A 15,470-nucleotide genomic window follows, 5' to 3' on the forward strand; every position below is an offset into this window, starting at 1 on the left:
CGTCATTGACAGTGATTCTCATAGCTCTGAAACTCGAATTACGCTTAGTAACGATTGTTTCTTGCTATATGTTATCCATGAGCCTGCGTCTACGTGATGTCTGGTTTTAGATTTTTGTACGTCCGCTTTGATGAACCTTAACGCATTCCGATACCGATGGGAAAGGAAGTAAACGTAATAAAAGCGACGAGTAAAGCCGTACTGAGCCATATCCCGCCCCCTAAAAGCGCACATTCGAGTACGCATTCAAAAATCCCCTCCTTTCATACTTTGACGCTGATTATGATTTCCCACCCACCGCGGTGGCGCAGTGGCTACGGCACTGTCCTGCTGGGCACAAGGATGCGGGTTCGATTATCCGCCGCGGTGGCCGTTTTCTAACGGAGGGGAAAATAAAAATACCCGTGCTTCAAGATTTCAACGCACGTTCAAGATTTTCGGTGGCCTAAAGTAATCTGTGCACGTCCTCTAGGGCGCACATCTCGTAGCCTATAGCTACGACACGTAAAACGCAAATTCGAACTTTTAGTGCGCAGCACTTATGTGTCCGCTACTGTGGTTTGGCGGCGGCGACGGCGTCGTAACCAAGCGAACGATGGTAACACCGAAGACTGAAAGAAAATGGAGGAGGAGGGTGTCGCGAAATTGTGAAGGGGAAGCGGTTTGCCGAGGCGGCGCGAGACGGTCCTCCGAAAGTGTGAGGGGGGAGGGTATTATGCCAAGCCCGCGCCAGACACGCGTGTGAAAACCGCACTCGGAGTCTAGAGGCGCCCGAGAAAGGCACCCATCAAAGCAAGCGTCTTGTTCTTTCAAGTTCACAAAAAGCACAGAAGCCCAGCACGCGCTGCGTGCTGCACGTTCATCGGTCCTTCGGGTACTTCGTCGCCGTGCTCGTTGCGTGGCTCATCCTAAGCACGTGACATTTGCGCGGCAGGTTCAAACACAATATACAACATGCTCGGCCGCGCCGACGCGCTGCAAGATAACGGCAGAGTAGAGCGTGCCGCCGGGTTTTCGCTGATCACGTGATCACTTCCTGGGACACAGCAGCTATGCGCCTTGATCGAGAAGACTGCAGTTCACACTGTGCACAAATTTCGCATTAGGGAGTATCGTAATCGTCAGCCATTTTTTTAAAACCATGGTTTCTCTTTTAAAGCCAATGGTTTTCAACCATGGGCAAGAGCTTCGCCCACACCAACAGGAACAAGAGTCAAGAATAAGCTACCGACCATAACTACACATGCTCACAGCGCGACTTATTTCCCAACAGTCGAGACCCGGCAGATGCGAGTTTTACAACTTCCCACGTCCTTCCACGTGCCGTCGGAAAGGCAACAAACATAAACGTCTGCCCGAAAAGCATCCCCGACCTCCTTTTAAAAAACCGCGAATAGAAAGGCGAGACCGGGTCGAAACTGCTGGCGAGCGCACACGAGATAGACGCCAACACCGCTAGCAACCGCAAAAGTCGACAGTGCACGCTGCGCGCGGAAAGCTTCGTGCGATATGGACGCCACGCAGAGCGTATACGCTCATCCTCGGCCTCTTCAGTTTTTCGTGCCCGTGTGGCTCACGTGCGCCTGTTCGCGGTTAAAAAAAGTTGTTTGTCTGTTTGTTTGTTTGTGTGCGCGCGTGCACGCAATTGCATCGTGAATAGCAGAAACCGACCTAACTTCCACGCCCTGCAGTGCTGCTCGAGAGCCTGGGAAAGCGCCTTCTCGGTCATTCTTCACGTTGTCTATCACCCATTGACAAATAGATATATGTATATTGCCATTTCCAAATCGATCGATGACTCAACCCTGACCACACAGGACAACGCCGCCGCCTAGACGCTACGATAGGCAACCGAGGGGTCCCATGAACAGAGGGGAGCTATACCGGCATGAAATCATAAAATAAACCTTTCATTCATTCATTCATTCATTCATTCATTCATTCATTCATTCATTCATTCATTCATTCATTCATTCATTCATTCATTCATTCATTTGGAGTTGCCTTTGAACACACGCCTTTACACAGATACAGGTGCACCTCCCGTATACACTCCCGAGCTAAGAATCTTGGGGCTTACTATCACACACAACAGATCTACACTCCCCACACTCAAGTACATTAAGAAATACACAGCCCAAACTATCCACCTCATTAAACGGGTCGCCAACCGCCATGATGGCTTAACAGAACTGGACCGACTACTTTTATTACACAGCTTTATGATCAGCCGCATACTCTACCACCTCCCCTACATGCATATCACAAACACTCAAACAAACGCCCTGGATGCCATGCTCCGCAAAGCATACCGCGCGGCCTTGCTCCTTCCTCCCGGGGCTCCTACCAATCGCCTTATGTCACTAGGCATCCATAACACCATCCCTGAAATCCTTGAGGCCCACCGGACAGCCCAACTCGCCAGACTCTCCACCACACCCACGGGCCATTACATACGCCAAATCACAGGTCATACACCCCTCACAACATCCACTACCTCCCAACCTATTCCACGCAACATCCGAGCTCTCATCCGCATCAAACCGCTTCCCGTCGCATGCACCCCATATTCCATGCCAACCGCCGAGCAGCTCGTGCAAGTCATCATGCAAAACTCCAGCCCCCTGACAAACACACCATGTACGTATAGATGCAGCCAAATACCCACATAAACCGGCCTATGCCCTCGCGGTTACCGGACCTGACATCAATGTCCCGACACACACTGCCACCATCTCCACCTTCTGTGCAACTACGGCGGAGGAAGCGGCCATTGCCCTTGCGCTCTCCCAGAGCCCCACCCCAATCACCGTCCTATCAGACTCGCAGCAGGCTATCCGGCACTACTCCAAAGGCTTTATATCCCCCGTAGCCCTCAAAATTCTTCTCCAAAGCCCCCCGATCGACCCCGTGCAACTGGTGTGGACCCCGGCCCACACCGGCATAGGTGCTAACGAGGCAGCGAATGCACACGCTCGAGCTCTTACTTCCCCGGCCGCTGTTTCTCGTACACCTATACACGGGCCTCCCGAGACCGAGGCTTCCGAGTCTCTCCTCAGTTTCAGGAAAATTACCCGTCATTACCGCCTGCTCCGCCGTACTCTCTCCCCCCCTCCATCCACACCTATCCCCCGAGGCTGCCCACATGTGGCGGATACTACAAACGCACACGTTCCCTCATCGTACTCAACTAATACATACACATACACATCAATTCCACACACCCCACTGCACCAAGTGCGGTCAGCTGGATACTCTGTATCATCCTCTTTGCGAATGTCCTGCTGACCCGTATTCCCCACTACCCTCCTCATCCCACTGGGAGCAGGCCCTGGGCAGCTCCGAGGAGTCCAGCCAAGTGCTGGTCACCTGCCGAGCTCTGGCGGTCGCGGCGGACCTCTGGTCCTCCGCCACGCCCCCTCGCTAACCCGGTTTTCTTTTTTAAATAAAGTTTTGTTCTCTCTCTCTCTCTCCCGTATACGAGTTGGTCGGTTGTGCACGTTGCAGCGGAATTCGGCGACCACGAAGGCTATCGGGGAGCACGAGGTCGCGGGTTCGATTCCCGGCTGCGGCGGCCGCTTTTCTGATGGAGGCGAAAAGCAAAAACGCCCGTGTGTACGAGATTTCGGCGCACGATAAAGATCCCCTGGTGGTCAAAAATAATCCGGAGCCCTCCACTACGGCGCGCCTCCTCGCCTGCGTTGCGTCGGCGCGTTAAACCCCCACAATCAATCAAGGCTATCGGGGAGAAACGGGTTCATCTCTGGCACTTTCCTCAGTTTAAAATAAAGGAACTGAATGCGCCGATGAGGGCGCGCCATAGTGCAAGTATTGCATGCAGCAACAGAACGCGTTGCAGCAACAACGAAGCACCATGCAGGCCACTGTCCTATGCGAGCTGTCGCCAGAGGGGCGGTCCCGCAATTTTGCGAGCGCTACTTTTGCAGCATCAGTGTGAGAGATTCGACTAGAAGGCACCGCGTTCTTGCACTGCAAGCAACGTGGCACGCGCTTATACTAGTTACTCGCCGCGGTGTTTGCATTTGCGCGCGAGCAGCTTGCGTTTGCTTTATTCTGAAAGATTGGGCAGTTCGTAACTCATCGCAATTTTATTCGGCGCGCAAAGCGATGTTGCAATTAAAAAGGAATCCGCATTTAAAAAGGCGTGCTTCAAAACACTCGCTGCTAAATAGATAGCCTGATTATCGCACTAACAGATCTTGCCAATGGTGAGTAAGTGACCAATGATGAGGGAATTCCCAACAACAGCCAGCAAGCCCGGTTTCCCGAACTGCCGTCGGATGAAGTGCTATTGGATCAGGGTGGTGGGCAGATGCAGCGAACCCGTACGTTTCGGTGCATCCCCGTCTCGAAGGCGCGCTCGGCCGAGTTCATTATACTCCCGCACTTTCCTTGTTCGCTGGCCGAGCAGAGCGCAAATCGCAATGCAGAAACGGCCTTGGCACTTGTGCCGACGTCCACGCGACAAACAGCTCCGTAGACGGAAACACCACCGGAGAAGCAATAATGTAGCCCCGAGGAGGAAAAAAACGTTCACGCAGTTAGCGGCCTGTTGATCAATGCGGCTACTTTGCCAAGTAGCAGACGCCGCTGATACAACCTCAGGGGCAAGGTCATATATATATATATATATATATATATATATATATATATATATATATATATATATATATATATATATATATATATATATATATATATATATATATATATATATATATATATATACTTTTGCTGCTTACGTCGCATTCTGTGAAAAAAAAAAAAAAAACAGGGGGGGGGGGGGGACCTTGCTCTGTAGATAAGGTCGACAGTTGGCCGAACGGGCATTGCATATTGAAGGTGAAGCGCGGAAAACAAGGGTCATACGTTCGTGTAAGCATCCCAGTTTAGTTTGGACGGTAACCAAGTAAATATTCGTATATACGGATGAAATTAGGCGACTATGTAAGGAGGAATACGCCAGTATACACAACGGACACCATTTTCGGACAACGCACTACTTTCCGAGTGTTCTGCGAAGTGTTGTCTAGCACACTGCGCATTAAAGGAGAAAGCCCGATGCGAAAAATTGCCTCTGTAAAAGGTCGTCTCACGTCACTTAGACCGAAGATCAAAAGTAGAAATGTGTTTGAATTTTTTCCACCCCAGAGTGCATAAAAAAATATGAGGAGGAAAAGACGCTATCACCCTTTTCTTCACATTTTGGTGAGCTAAAAAATTAGTTTGGATAAATGAAGGAAATTTTAGAAGAGATAATCCAGCCAGAATTTTTCAATGGCAAAGTTGTCTACAGCCAAAGGAAAAGGCGAATGTAGAAGTGTTTTCGCGAAAATTTCCTTAGTGAGGATTTTACACCGCTGTCACACAAAACGCGCCAAATAAAACTACCAGCTGTTAGAGGGAGGAGGATGAGGCGGGGGAGAATAACGTCGTTCCAGGCCAAAATTAAGGCCTCCTGAAGATGAGGACTTGCTGCTCAAGGGCCCATTGAACGTCCGCTGAGTCCGAGCCAAGCACTTCAGGATGGAGTGGGGAAATAGAGGATGAAATAGAGGACGTTATTGGGATGTTGCCCACGTGTACAAGAGGTGCTCTACGTCTGCCTTTATCTGCAGGCATAGGGGACATTGCGACATTCCTTGCTGTCGGCAGTTGTAGAGAATTACGCGGGTGAGAAGATTGTTGGTATTTGTATTTCAGATGATGTGTGCTTGTCCGGTACTGAGTGATGACTTCAAGGAGGGTACGGTTTTTCTTCACGTGTTTTGGTGGCGATCGTTTATTTGCTGTTTTCTGTGTTTAGGCGCCTTCCGCCGGCGCTGGGTATGGCTAGGGGATCGAAGGGAGCACGCTTATTGAATTCGCGGCCAAGTTCAGCCCCGATGGCTCCCATGGCCAGGTATAAAATGCAGGGTGGTTGTAACGATGTGTTTGAGGTTATATGATTTCGTTAGGATGTCGTGTAGGTGTGGTTCCAGTACCCAGTGCTACATTTGCAAATCGCTTTGGCCCACAGTTTGCGTATACATGCCGGTGTCTTAATGTTCAGTCAGTAGTGAAGCCTCTTGTGTGGCGTAAACGATGACGCGTGTTTCTAACGTGGCTGTGTTTAGTAAGCTATTAAGGGGTCCTGTCGTGCAGGTGATAGGTGTTAATCATCCAGGTGTATGTTTTGCGCATGATCCCGTGTTCGAGCATGCTGCGTCTGTGTATACTGCGTCCCACCGCTTCGGTGATTCGCGCATGGCGTGGAGGTGTCGTGTCTTATCTTTGTGTATGTTTGGAAATGTTACCGCGAGGCGAGGGCTCCGTCTGATTTGTGCCAGCCAAATCGGGCTTACCCCTGCTCGCTTGAGGATGTCGCACCCTTGCTCCATGTTTACCCCTGCGTTCTCGTCAGAGCGCACCAAGCAAGCGATGCGCGCGCGGGCAGCACGCACTGCGGACGGACGCGTCATGTGCGTGCACGGGCCGGAATATCGCGGCCACTGTTTCGACTTTTCATTCGAAGGGCACAAATTGTCTCTTGGTTAAGAAGTTCCCGTCTAAACTTCACTAATCAAAAGGTAAAAGCATTACGGGGACATTTTTTATGTGCACTCTACCCCGAATTATTATTTACTTTGTTGCTGGAAAAATTGAACATTTCTCATTCTTATCTTTGGTCCAGACGCCTTGTAGTGGAGGTTGGTTAGTTAGTATGAGCGGTTTAATGGCGCAATGGCGTCTGAGGCCAAATAGCGCCAATATTTTGTCGACTGGTCTTTCAGTGTTATGTTTGCGCGCAAGGTTTAAATATGATGAGTGCACAGAACATAAAAAAAAATGGTAGTATAAGTGGGTGCAAAGAGGTTTTAATCTAAAGAGTGAATATGGCCATAATGAGGAGCAAAAATGCCGATATTTAGGTGTGGAATGCATCAGGATTATGAGAGATGACAACGACGATGGTTATAGACGTGAAGGCGATGCGGGGTTTGATGTTATATGCCGTACGAGATGAGGTCTAATAAGCCAATGTCACTGATGGTGGTGGCGGTAATGATGTTTATTAACGGCTGGATCTAGCCTTGCGTCGTATGCCGGCAATTGCTCCCCCGTTTAACACATTTTTGCCGCTATGCGCGGGAAATCAGGCGTCGAATTATAATGGCGGTGTAAGGTCCACTTATGAGATTAGCGGCCAGGCGACCGGGCTGCGCGTGAGAACCCGCCGCTCTGTCTGGTGGCCCAGCACTGTAGACTCTACGCTGCAGCCGTCGCCAATTCGTCACGGCGCGCACGGGAGACGGATTGTCTGGCCCACCGCATGCCACAGGGATAATCCCCCATTGAGAAAGCAGACGGCGCCGTCGGATTCCGGGAACCGCCCGCGTGACTCGCAGAGGTGGTGGGATTACCGGCGTCGAAGCGCGCGCCGCGCAAGACACCATTGTTAACGCGCCGCGGCCGGCACAGTGCACTGTCGCCGTCTTTCGCTCTCACCCCGCGGGGTCGCACGCACCTGCTCGTCTGCGAGCGTGCCGTTGACCCAAAGTTGGCGGCGCCTCATTGAATATTCCGTGGCGTGCTGAGTGACAGCTGTCTACGTGAATTTGGGCACTCCCTTACGCGTGTACGAAAGCTACAGGGGTGTTCCCGAGAGAGGGTGATCTCGAGATTTTATAAGGCCGAACTTGGCCGTTGGAAATGGTTCTTGTCTGAGCGCCGAGCTGGGCAGTTCCCGGCGGGACAAGGAGTCTCGACCGTTGAAGCTAGGTTGGGATTTGCGAGCCCCCTAGGCTAAAGGTTAGGATCGCGTCGGAAGTTTAGGGTGCAGCGCCGTACCGGGCAACTAGACGGATCCTGCGGCGAGACAGGGTCTCGGCCGTCGTTTCTCGAGCGGTTTGTGTAAGCTCCGAGGATAGGAGAGTTCGACGAAGTTGAGGAGCTCGAGTGATTTGTGCGCACTCGGAGCTAGCGTCTAGCCGAAGTTTGAAGTTTTTCCTTTTTCTACTCATGTAACCAGTTTTCCTACTGTAAATAGCTGTATATAAACTCCCCGTTCCATTTAATCAACCCCAACGCCTCGAGTTCCTCAATTCGACCGCCGTCTCCAAGAACTTCGACACCATCGCCCTGCCAGCCTCCTGCCAAATCAACCGGAGCCCGGGCGATTGGGTTCCTGATCGACACCGGACTTCGGGGAAACGAACTACAGGACCATCTTTACTGGCGGGTTCGCCCCTCAAAACAAGGACGTGTAGGGGTATTTTGTATGTGCACAGTTCAGGGAACTGTCGCCTTCTGTCGTCGTCGCAAGCCGAGCATTGAACTGAAACATGGAAGACGGAGAGCACTTTTCCCGCACTTGCTGCACTCTGGTAGTAACATATATTCCATTTAAAAGATATGAGTGTGTGCCGTGCGTATGACCTACATATTCGCAGTCTGCATATGTACCCTTCTATAGTTCTGTTTCGGTGTCCTGTTACGTTTCTACTCATGTATGATTTCAAATTGTGCAGCTTGTTGTCTGTTAGTTCCACATTTTCTTCCAGCGCTCCCCGGGTCCTCTCCGTATGAATTGTTAAGTCTTCCTAGGCGGCGTGCGGGACATCTACGCCACATCGTAGAGCGGCAACAGCGGCACCCTGGCCAGCGATGTCGCAGCCCAAAACGCCGCAGTGTCAGGCACCCAATACAATAATTCTCGATTAAGGAGCATACGCAGACTGTATGGCCTTTATGAGGCGGTTCAGCACCGCGTTTCTGCTATGTTTGCCCGAGCGCAATGACGTGACTACGCTCAGAGAGTCTGTAAAGAGAATGTATTGTTGCGTCTTTGTTTCTGCTATGTATCTTACTCTAATTAAAATGCCATGGTCCTGATCAGCCGTAAAGATACTGGTTTTCTGCTTATCGTCCTTGTGCTGTTAAAGTGGAGTCTATTTGCAGCGCAGGTCAAGGCACTGGCAGTCTTCCAGGCATTCGTGTACACAGCGGTGTAGGGTTACTCGTGTGTAGTAAATGTAAGATAAGTTCACTTGGCGCGTGTCATTCGTTCATTTCCCTGCCACGGCTAATATGAGAAAAACCGCGGTTCTTTAGGTGCACCGAAATTACACCCACACACGGGTGTTTTGGTATTTCGCCAACGGCCAAACAGGGCGGGCAATGGACCTCGTGCTCAACAGCCGAACGCTTTATCTCCCGCTGCTAATGCACATACGGAAGGGGGTGCGAATAGGGTCATATTAGAAGCCAATCAAGTACCGAAGCTTTTGTTTTTTCTCTAAATTATTTTGAAAAAAACAAACATTTAATGCCATTGAGAGCTTTCGTAACTTTCGGGCCACAGATAGCGTGAGCAGGGAAAAACAAACAAGACGCTTATCTGATTGTTTGATTGTAGGGTTTAACGCGCCGACGAAACGCAGGCGATGAGGCACGCCGTAGTGGAGGGCTCCGGATTAATTTTGACCACCTGAGGATCATTAACGTGCGCCGAAATCTCGTACACACGGGCGTTTTGGCTTTTCGCCTCCATCAGAAAAGCGGCCGCCGCGGCACGGAATCGAACCCGCGACCTCGTGCTCAGCAGCACAACGCCTTAGCCACTGAGCCACTGCGGCGGATAACGCTCATTTGCATTTGTACGTTCAAAACGTGTGACACTTATCGTCGCACGTCAAATTTCGGGGATACAGCATGCGTAGCAGCTACTACCGTCCGGAGTATTTGTAGCAAGCCCTGATATATTCAGTTAAAACAAAATATGCAAGGATATGGAATGTCAAATTCTCGAAGAACCAATAATAGATTCGCGTACAATTTCCGAATGTTCGCACACCGCTGCTATAGGGTCACTACGCCACAGCGGTGGGTATCAGGGTAGATCAGGGTATGGAGAAATGTTTTCGCTAAAGCCAAGAAGGCGCTCTGTGATAAAATAGTCATACACAGCACCACAGGGGTACGCTAAAGCGGTGTAGGAGGGGAAAACAGCTTACCGGTTGTTGGGCGATTGTGCATCTGAAAAAAACCTTTGAAACATTCTGTTCGTGTGCCTGTGTGCTTCGGCTATTTCAGCGGCTTTGGAGCCCAAACTTACAGGATCCAGAACTGAGCGGCGTCTATCTGCGGTATGCGGGTGCAGAAATTTTGACAGGAAGATAGGGGGTGTACCAAAACCGTAAATGCAATGTCTCCCACACAGCAAGCCTCCATTTATACATTACTTACCGGAAAAACGGGTTTTCCAACAGTGGAAAACTTTTCTACGACTAGTCGCCAAACGCACCTGCCAGTAATAACCACGCCCCAGTTCAAAATATTCGCACAGCTGCGGGATTCATTTTGGCACTCGTATGCATAATTGTTGTTGCCAGCACATGAAGGCAGCCATGAAGGCTGAATAGGAGACCATCTTCAAGCTCATCGAAACGGCGCTCGCGGACGACTTGCAACAGAGGAGCCACCCCAGCGATGATAGCCACGTTGCTCTGACGTTTGCCGCCCGAGCAGCCGGGCCGGGCCATATTACACACCACGGTAGTTTACGCTGTGCCCATCGCTGCTTCTGCTCGTGAAGTTCAATTTACGCAACCGTCGGGGCTGCTCGGGATGTCAGCAACTACACGTATACCGAGTCAGGCGACCGGTGGCAACAAAAAATAAGGCACGTCACGATAACAAACAGCCGAGACAAATAGGGGTTTGTTTAAGCGGCAAAGATCACGAGATGTGAGTGCCGGATGTTGCAGCAGGTCAATCAGATTGTACTGATTTGCTCGATTGATTATAGAGTTTGACGCGCCGAAACTACACAGGTTATGAGGCGCGCCGTAGTGGAGGGCTCCGGATTAATTTTGACCACCTGGGGATCTTTAACGTGCGCCGAAATCTCGTACACACGGGCGTTTTGGCTTTTCGCCTCCATCAGAAAAGCGGCCGCCGCGGCACGGAATCGAACCCGCGACCTCGTGCTCTGCAGCACAACGCCTTAGCCACTGAGCCACCGTGGCGGGGCAGTCAGATTGTAAAGCACCTATGAGTATACTACAGCACCTATGAGTATTGTCTGCTAATACACGTTTCACCAACATCACATTTCCTAAGTGGCGTTCGAAGAACACGACAACTCAGATAGCCTTTTTTGTTGTGTTGCGCGAGATCTCTAGACTTATCGCGACTCAATAATGAAATTGCGGTTAGGTTTCTTGTGACGGACGATGGTTGCCAGATTTGGCCCTCAATACCGAAATTCGACTACTTTTCGTTTCCTTTGTTTATATTTTCACATTCCTTTGTTTCGTTTTCTTTCCTTGCCAAGATTCATTCTTATAAAGATTAAATGCCTTAACTTCACCAATTACGCATTTCTGTGCAGATACCAGGCACACTGTCCCCGTTGGGGTACTCGGCAAAGAATGCTGTCGCATTAAAAGATTGGCAAGGAGAAAACCATGCACACGTTTGCGGTTATTTTGCTTTACCCCTTGTCTTAAAGCGACACTGGTGTCAGCTGCGCAGGTCGTTGGCACCGCACGCCAACCGCGTGGTGCTAACTAGTCGAGAAAGAGCCACTCGTTCATCCAAACCCTGGCGTGCAATAGAATATATGATCCGTTTGCGGAGCACGCAGTGCATTTTGCCAGAGCCAAATCCGCAATCACTCAACGCGGCAGCGTTCAAGTATTTGCGGGCTTGGCTCGGACATGATAGGCGCCGCGTAAAAACAACTCAAAACAACCAGTGATACGCATCCTTGCGAAGAGGCAAACGCTGTGCACGCCTTGATGTGTCAAGCGAACAGCGTTACGCCCATTTTACTGGATAGTCCATTCTCTGCGTTAGCTCTGATGACGTACTCCGCTGATCCCGCACAAACAGTGGTTAGCGAGGCAAAGCGTGCCAAAGGAACGCCGTAGCAGAACCAGGTACCCATTCGGAGAAAGAAATTCAGCGCGAGAAACCGCCCAGATCATCATCGGCATATCACTCGTAGCGCCAGGTCGGAACGCTTTGAATTACACACAAAAAAGTGCATCTATTATTTTGCTCATAGCGCCAGAACAGTACTGCAGTTGGCGAGTAGCTTTGCATTTTTGTATTTACATTTCGTGCCCGCCGAGCCGATTGACACTGCTTTAACCCAAAAATCAAATTTTTCCTTATTCTCATTCTTTTTTTTATATATCATTGCCCGCATAATAAATTAATAAAGAACTGCGAAAAGGAAAGATGCACGTACACACGAAGTGTGATCTGTACAGTACTCGGGAGCTTAGCACGTTCAATTTCACTGTTGTCATTCCTAGATAAAATCACGCCTTCGATGTCAAACGCTCGCAATAAGAAAAAAAAAAAGTCTCAAACCGCGGCAAGTGCTAAAATTTTAGTGCCAGTAAGAGGCAGAGCTACCGCACAGGCTCTTAGGAAAAATAAAGTGCGCGGCCAGACCTTATTCCACCAGACCAGCCTGGACGGACAAGCCAGCGCGCAGCAAGCTGTGGCACTTACGATAAGAGAAGGCGGCGACGGGTAGTCCGGAGTAGGGGTCGCGAGAGCCGCTCGCAGGCGCAGCGCGGGCGGGCCGGAGATCCACAGGTGCGCGGCGCGTCGGCGCTCCGGAGGCGGAGTGTGCGATGCGGATCGTAAACGCGCGCTGATCAATCGACCGCGTGGTCTGATAGCGGGGGAGCCGGCGCGAGGGAGCGCATCGCGTGAGCGAGCCCTGACGTCACGTGGCTGCCGACGCCGCCGGCTGCTGATACTTGGCGGCTCGCACTGTGCCACGTACGTGGGGACCCCCTTTCCGCAACCGTACACGCTCCCTTTCCCGGACCAGCGAGCCTCGCAACAAAGTGCGCGCAGGTTGGTGGTGATTCAGAAGTCGAGACAGCGAGGACGTCGTCGCAAAGCTCTCTCTCGTCGCGAGCCTTTCTCTACTCTGGGCAGGACGGGCGCGTACAGCGCGCCGGCGCAAAACGGGGACGCTAGGCGGAGAAACATGACAAAAGCCCAGAGAAGAAAGGGTGGGGAAAACAAACAGGAACACCCTTCCCTCCTAACATCTCTCCTTGAACGCGACCGGACGGACAGACCGACGGCAACAGCGGGGACTGTAAATAAACATTGATTATTGCGGCGATATCCGCATTGGAGGCGTTTTGCGGCATCTGCGATGGGGGTAAAACAAGCAGAGTTTAGGGATCGTATCGCCGCGTGCCGCGGCCTCCTAACTGGGGTGACTAATCAAGCGCTGCTTAACGATGCACAGTAAAAAAAGAAAACAATGAGCCCTACTGTCGATTCTGCACAACTGGGGTGACTTTGTTGCAGGCTAGCGGCGGCGGGGAGTTTCCACGGCTCTTGTGGCGCAGTGGCGACGCGGAGACCACGTAATGGTGCACTGCTCACCTACGAACTCAGGTGCAGCGGACGGACGCACGATGCGGTACCACGGGGCCCAGGCTACTGGCCCGCTGCTGGACCACCACCACTAGTATTGGGTTTTCGTGGTCTGGATTGTAATTGCAGTCCGGCTGGACTAGCAGCTAAACTTGGCCTGAATGTAGCGCTGTACGTGGATTCCGTATACGCCAGCGGTAAACCCCTGCCTTGTTCTGAATAGAGGCAGTTTTATTGCGCGAGCCTCACTCACGCATTACTTCCCCGTGGTCAGAACCTGACATTAAAATGCCCAGTGGCTTAATGCAGATAGAATCTTGTCAGCGAAATTCCCGTCAGCTGCGTGCAGCCAGAAATCTCTCGTCGAAAATGTTTATCTGGTGCGAACTGAGGCAAGTTCCGGCCTGACGTCCCAATTTCTGCCTGTGCAACTGCAATACTAAAGGACTCACGCAACGCTTTTAAAGCAAAGCTTCATGTGTCCAGGGTTCCGTGCATTTTTTCTGTGCGCGAGCAAACCTTCCTTGCGGCAAAGCCAACTTTACCACGACTGCTTAGCAGAAAACGGCTGTAACTCTTGTTTTCTGGAAACCTTCTGAACCAAACTTTTAGCCGCTAAGATGACTGTATCATTAAGTGAGTTTCGTTTGCTTGTCGTGCTTAGTTAATCCACAATAAATTAGTTCATAACTTTGTTCAAAACTTTAAGTCACCTCTGTGTCATGTGCTAAACAGCTTCGCTAATCATGTATTTTCAGAGTAGGGAGCTCATAATTCTTTCGACGTTGCTTCCTGGAACTAATTTTTCTCTTAGTGTTATTCAGAGATAGATGCAAAAAAGATCAGTGCAGAAATAACAAAGCTATTGTTTTTTAAATATATATATATATATATATATATATATATATATATATATATATATATATATATATATATATATATATATATATATATATATATATATATATATATATATATATATATATATATATAAATACTATATATATAACGAATCAGAATGGGAAATAAGGGGCTCGTTGAAAATAAGACAGAAATAAGAGTTGGCAGCCAAGAAAACCTCGGAAAGCAAAGGGGAGGATGTGGTAGGTCATTGAAACAGATAAAGAAATTGGAAAGAAAGAAAGAAAGCAGAGAAAAAAATGCCCGCCGGGTGGGATCCCACCCGGCGGGCATTATATATATATATATATATATATATATATATATATATATATATATATATATATATATATATATATATATATATATATATATATATATATATATATATATATATATATATATATACACACACATACATATATGCATACGTACATACATACATACATATATACTGTGAGCCTTCAGTTGCGCAACCCACGATTGATTGTTGCGTCACAAGACTCTCACGAACTGTACATATTGTCGTCCGTTGGTGGGACAAATTTATCGCCCGTACATAGCCATCGTAATCATAATTTGTACTTTACTATCACCATCGTGGGTCGCAGGGTTCTGTAGAGTCGCCGCCGGCCGGAGTAACGCAAGTGGCCGTTCGAGCTGCCTGCTTGTGCGGAGTCTGCCGCATCAATTACAAAACAAGCAACACAACGATGCCCTCTCTAAAATCGAATAGCCGCTGCTTGCGTGGGCCAGTGAGAACGGCGAAGGATGCGACGTTGCGGAAGTTCCAAGCCCTCGGTTGCCTTACTCAGGGAAGACCCTTTCCATTCTTTTTTACGGCGTTGTTATAACGGTTACGTTGCCAAGGCTAACGGGAGCGTAAAGAACGTATAAAGCACGCCCGCGAGGGAAGAATACGAGCGCGATAATAAATGCTCGCAGCGGTGTATCGCAATACTCCGTGTGTAAAGGATAAGCGGCAGCGCACGCAAGCGTTCGAAGCGGGGCAGCAGAGGCGTTACTACTTCTATTCATACAGTTAATATGAAATAAAAATAAAAATAAATTATTGTTTGGGCTTGTTTAGTCAAGACAATGACATATATAAAATATTGCAAGCCCACCCATCGTGGGACACCAGGATGTGT

At 49.7% G+C, this 15,470-nt stretch overlaps 1 protein-coding gene across 3 annotated transcripts in view; it reads right to left on the bottom strand.

The window, feature by feature from the left end:
* The window catches only part of Baldspot (elongation of very long chain fatty acids protein baldspot), a 140,175-nt gene that overhangs the window by 14,422 nt on the left and 110,283 nt on the right, over nucleotides 1-15,470 (bottom strand). The window contains exon 1 of one of the 3 annotated variants that reach the window (XM_077678616.1): nucleotides 12,529-12,781. The exons of the other annotated variants lie outside the window; for them this stretch is intronic. The gene's annotated coding sequence lies outside the window, so the exon portion shown is untranslated. Of the gene's footprint in view, nucleotides 1-12,528; nucleotides 12,782-15,470 lie in introns of those variants that run through there. 3 annotated transcript variants of the gene reach the window in all.

This window comes from Haemaphysalis longicornis, unplaced genomic scaffold (genome assembly GCF_048455015.1).
Source record: "Haemaphysalis longicornis isolate Haplotype H1 unplaced genomic scaffold, Haemaphysalis longicornis Haplotype H1 scaffold_1, whole genome shotgun sequence".
In the NCBI taxonomy this organism is placed as follows: Eukaryota; Metazoa; Arthropoda; class Arachnida; order Ixodida; family Ixodidae; genus Haemaphysalis; species Haemaphysalis longicornis.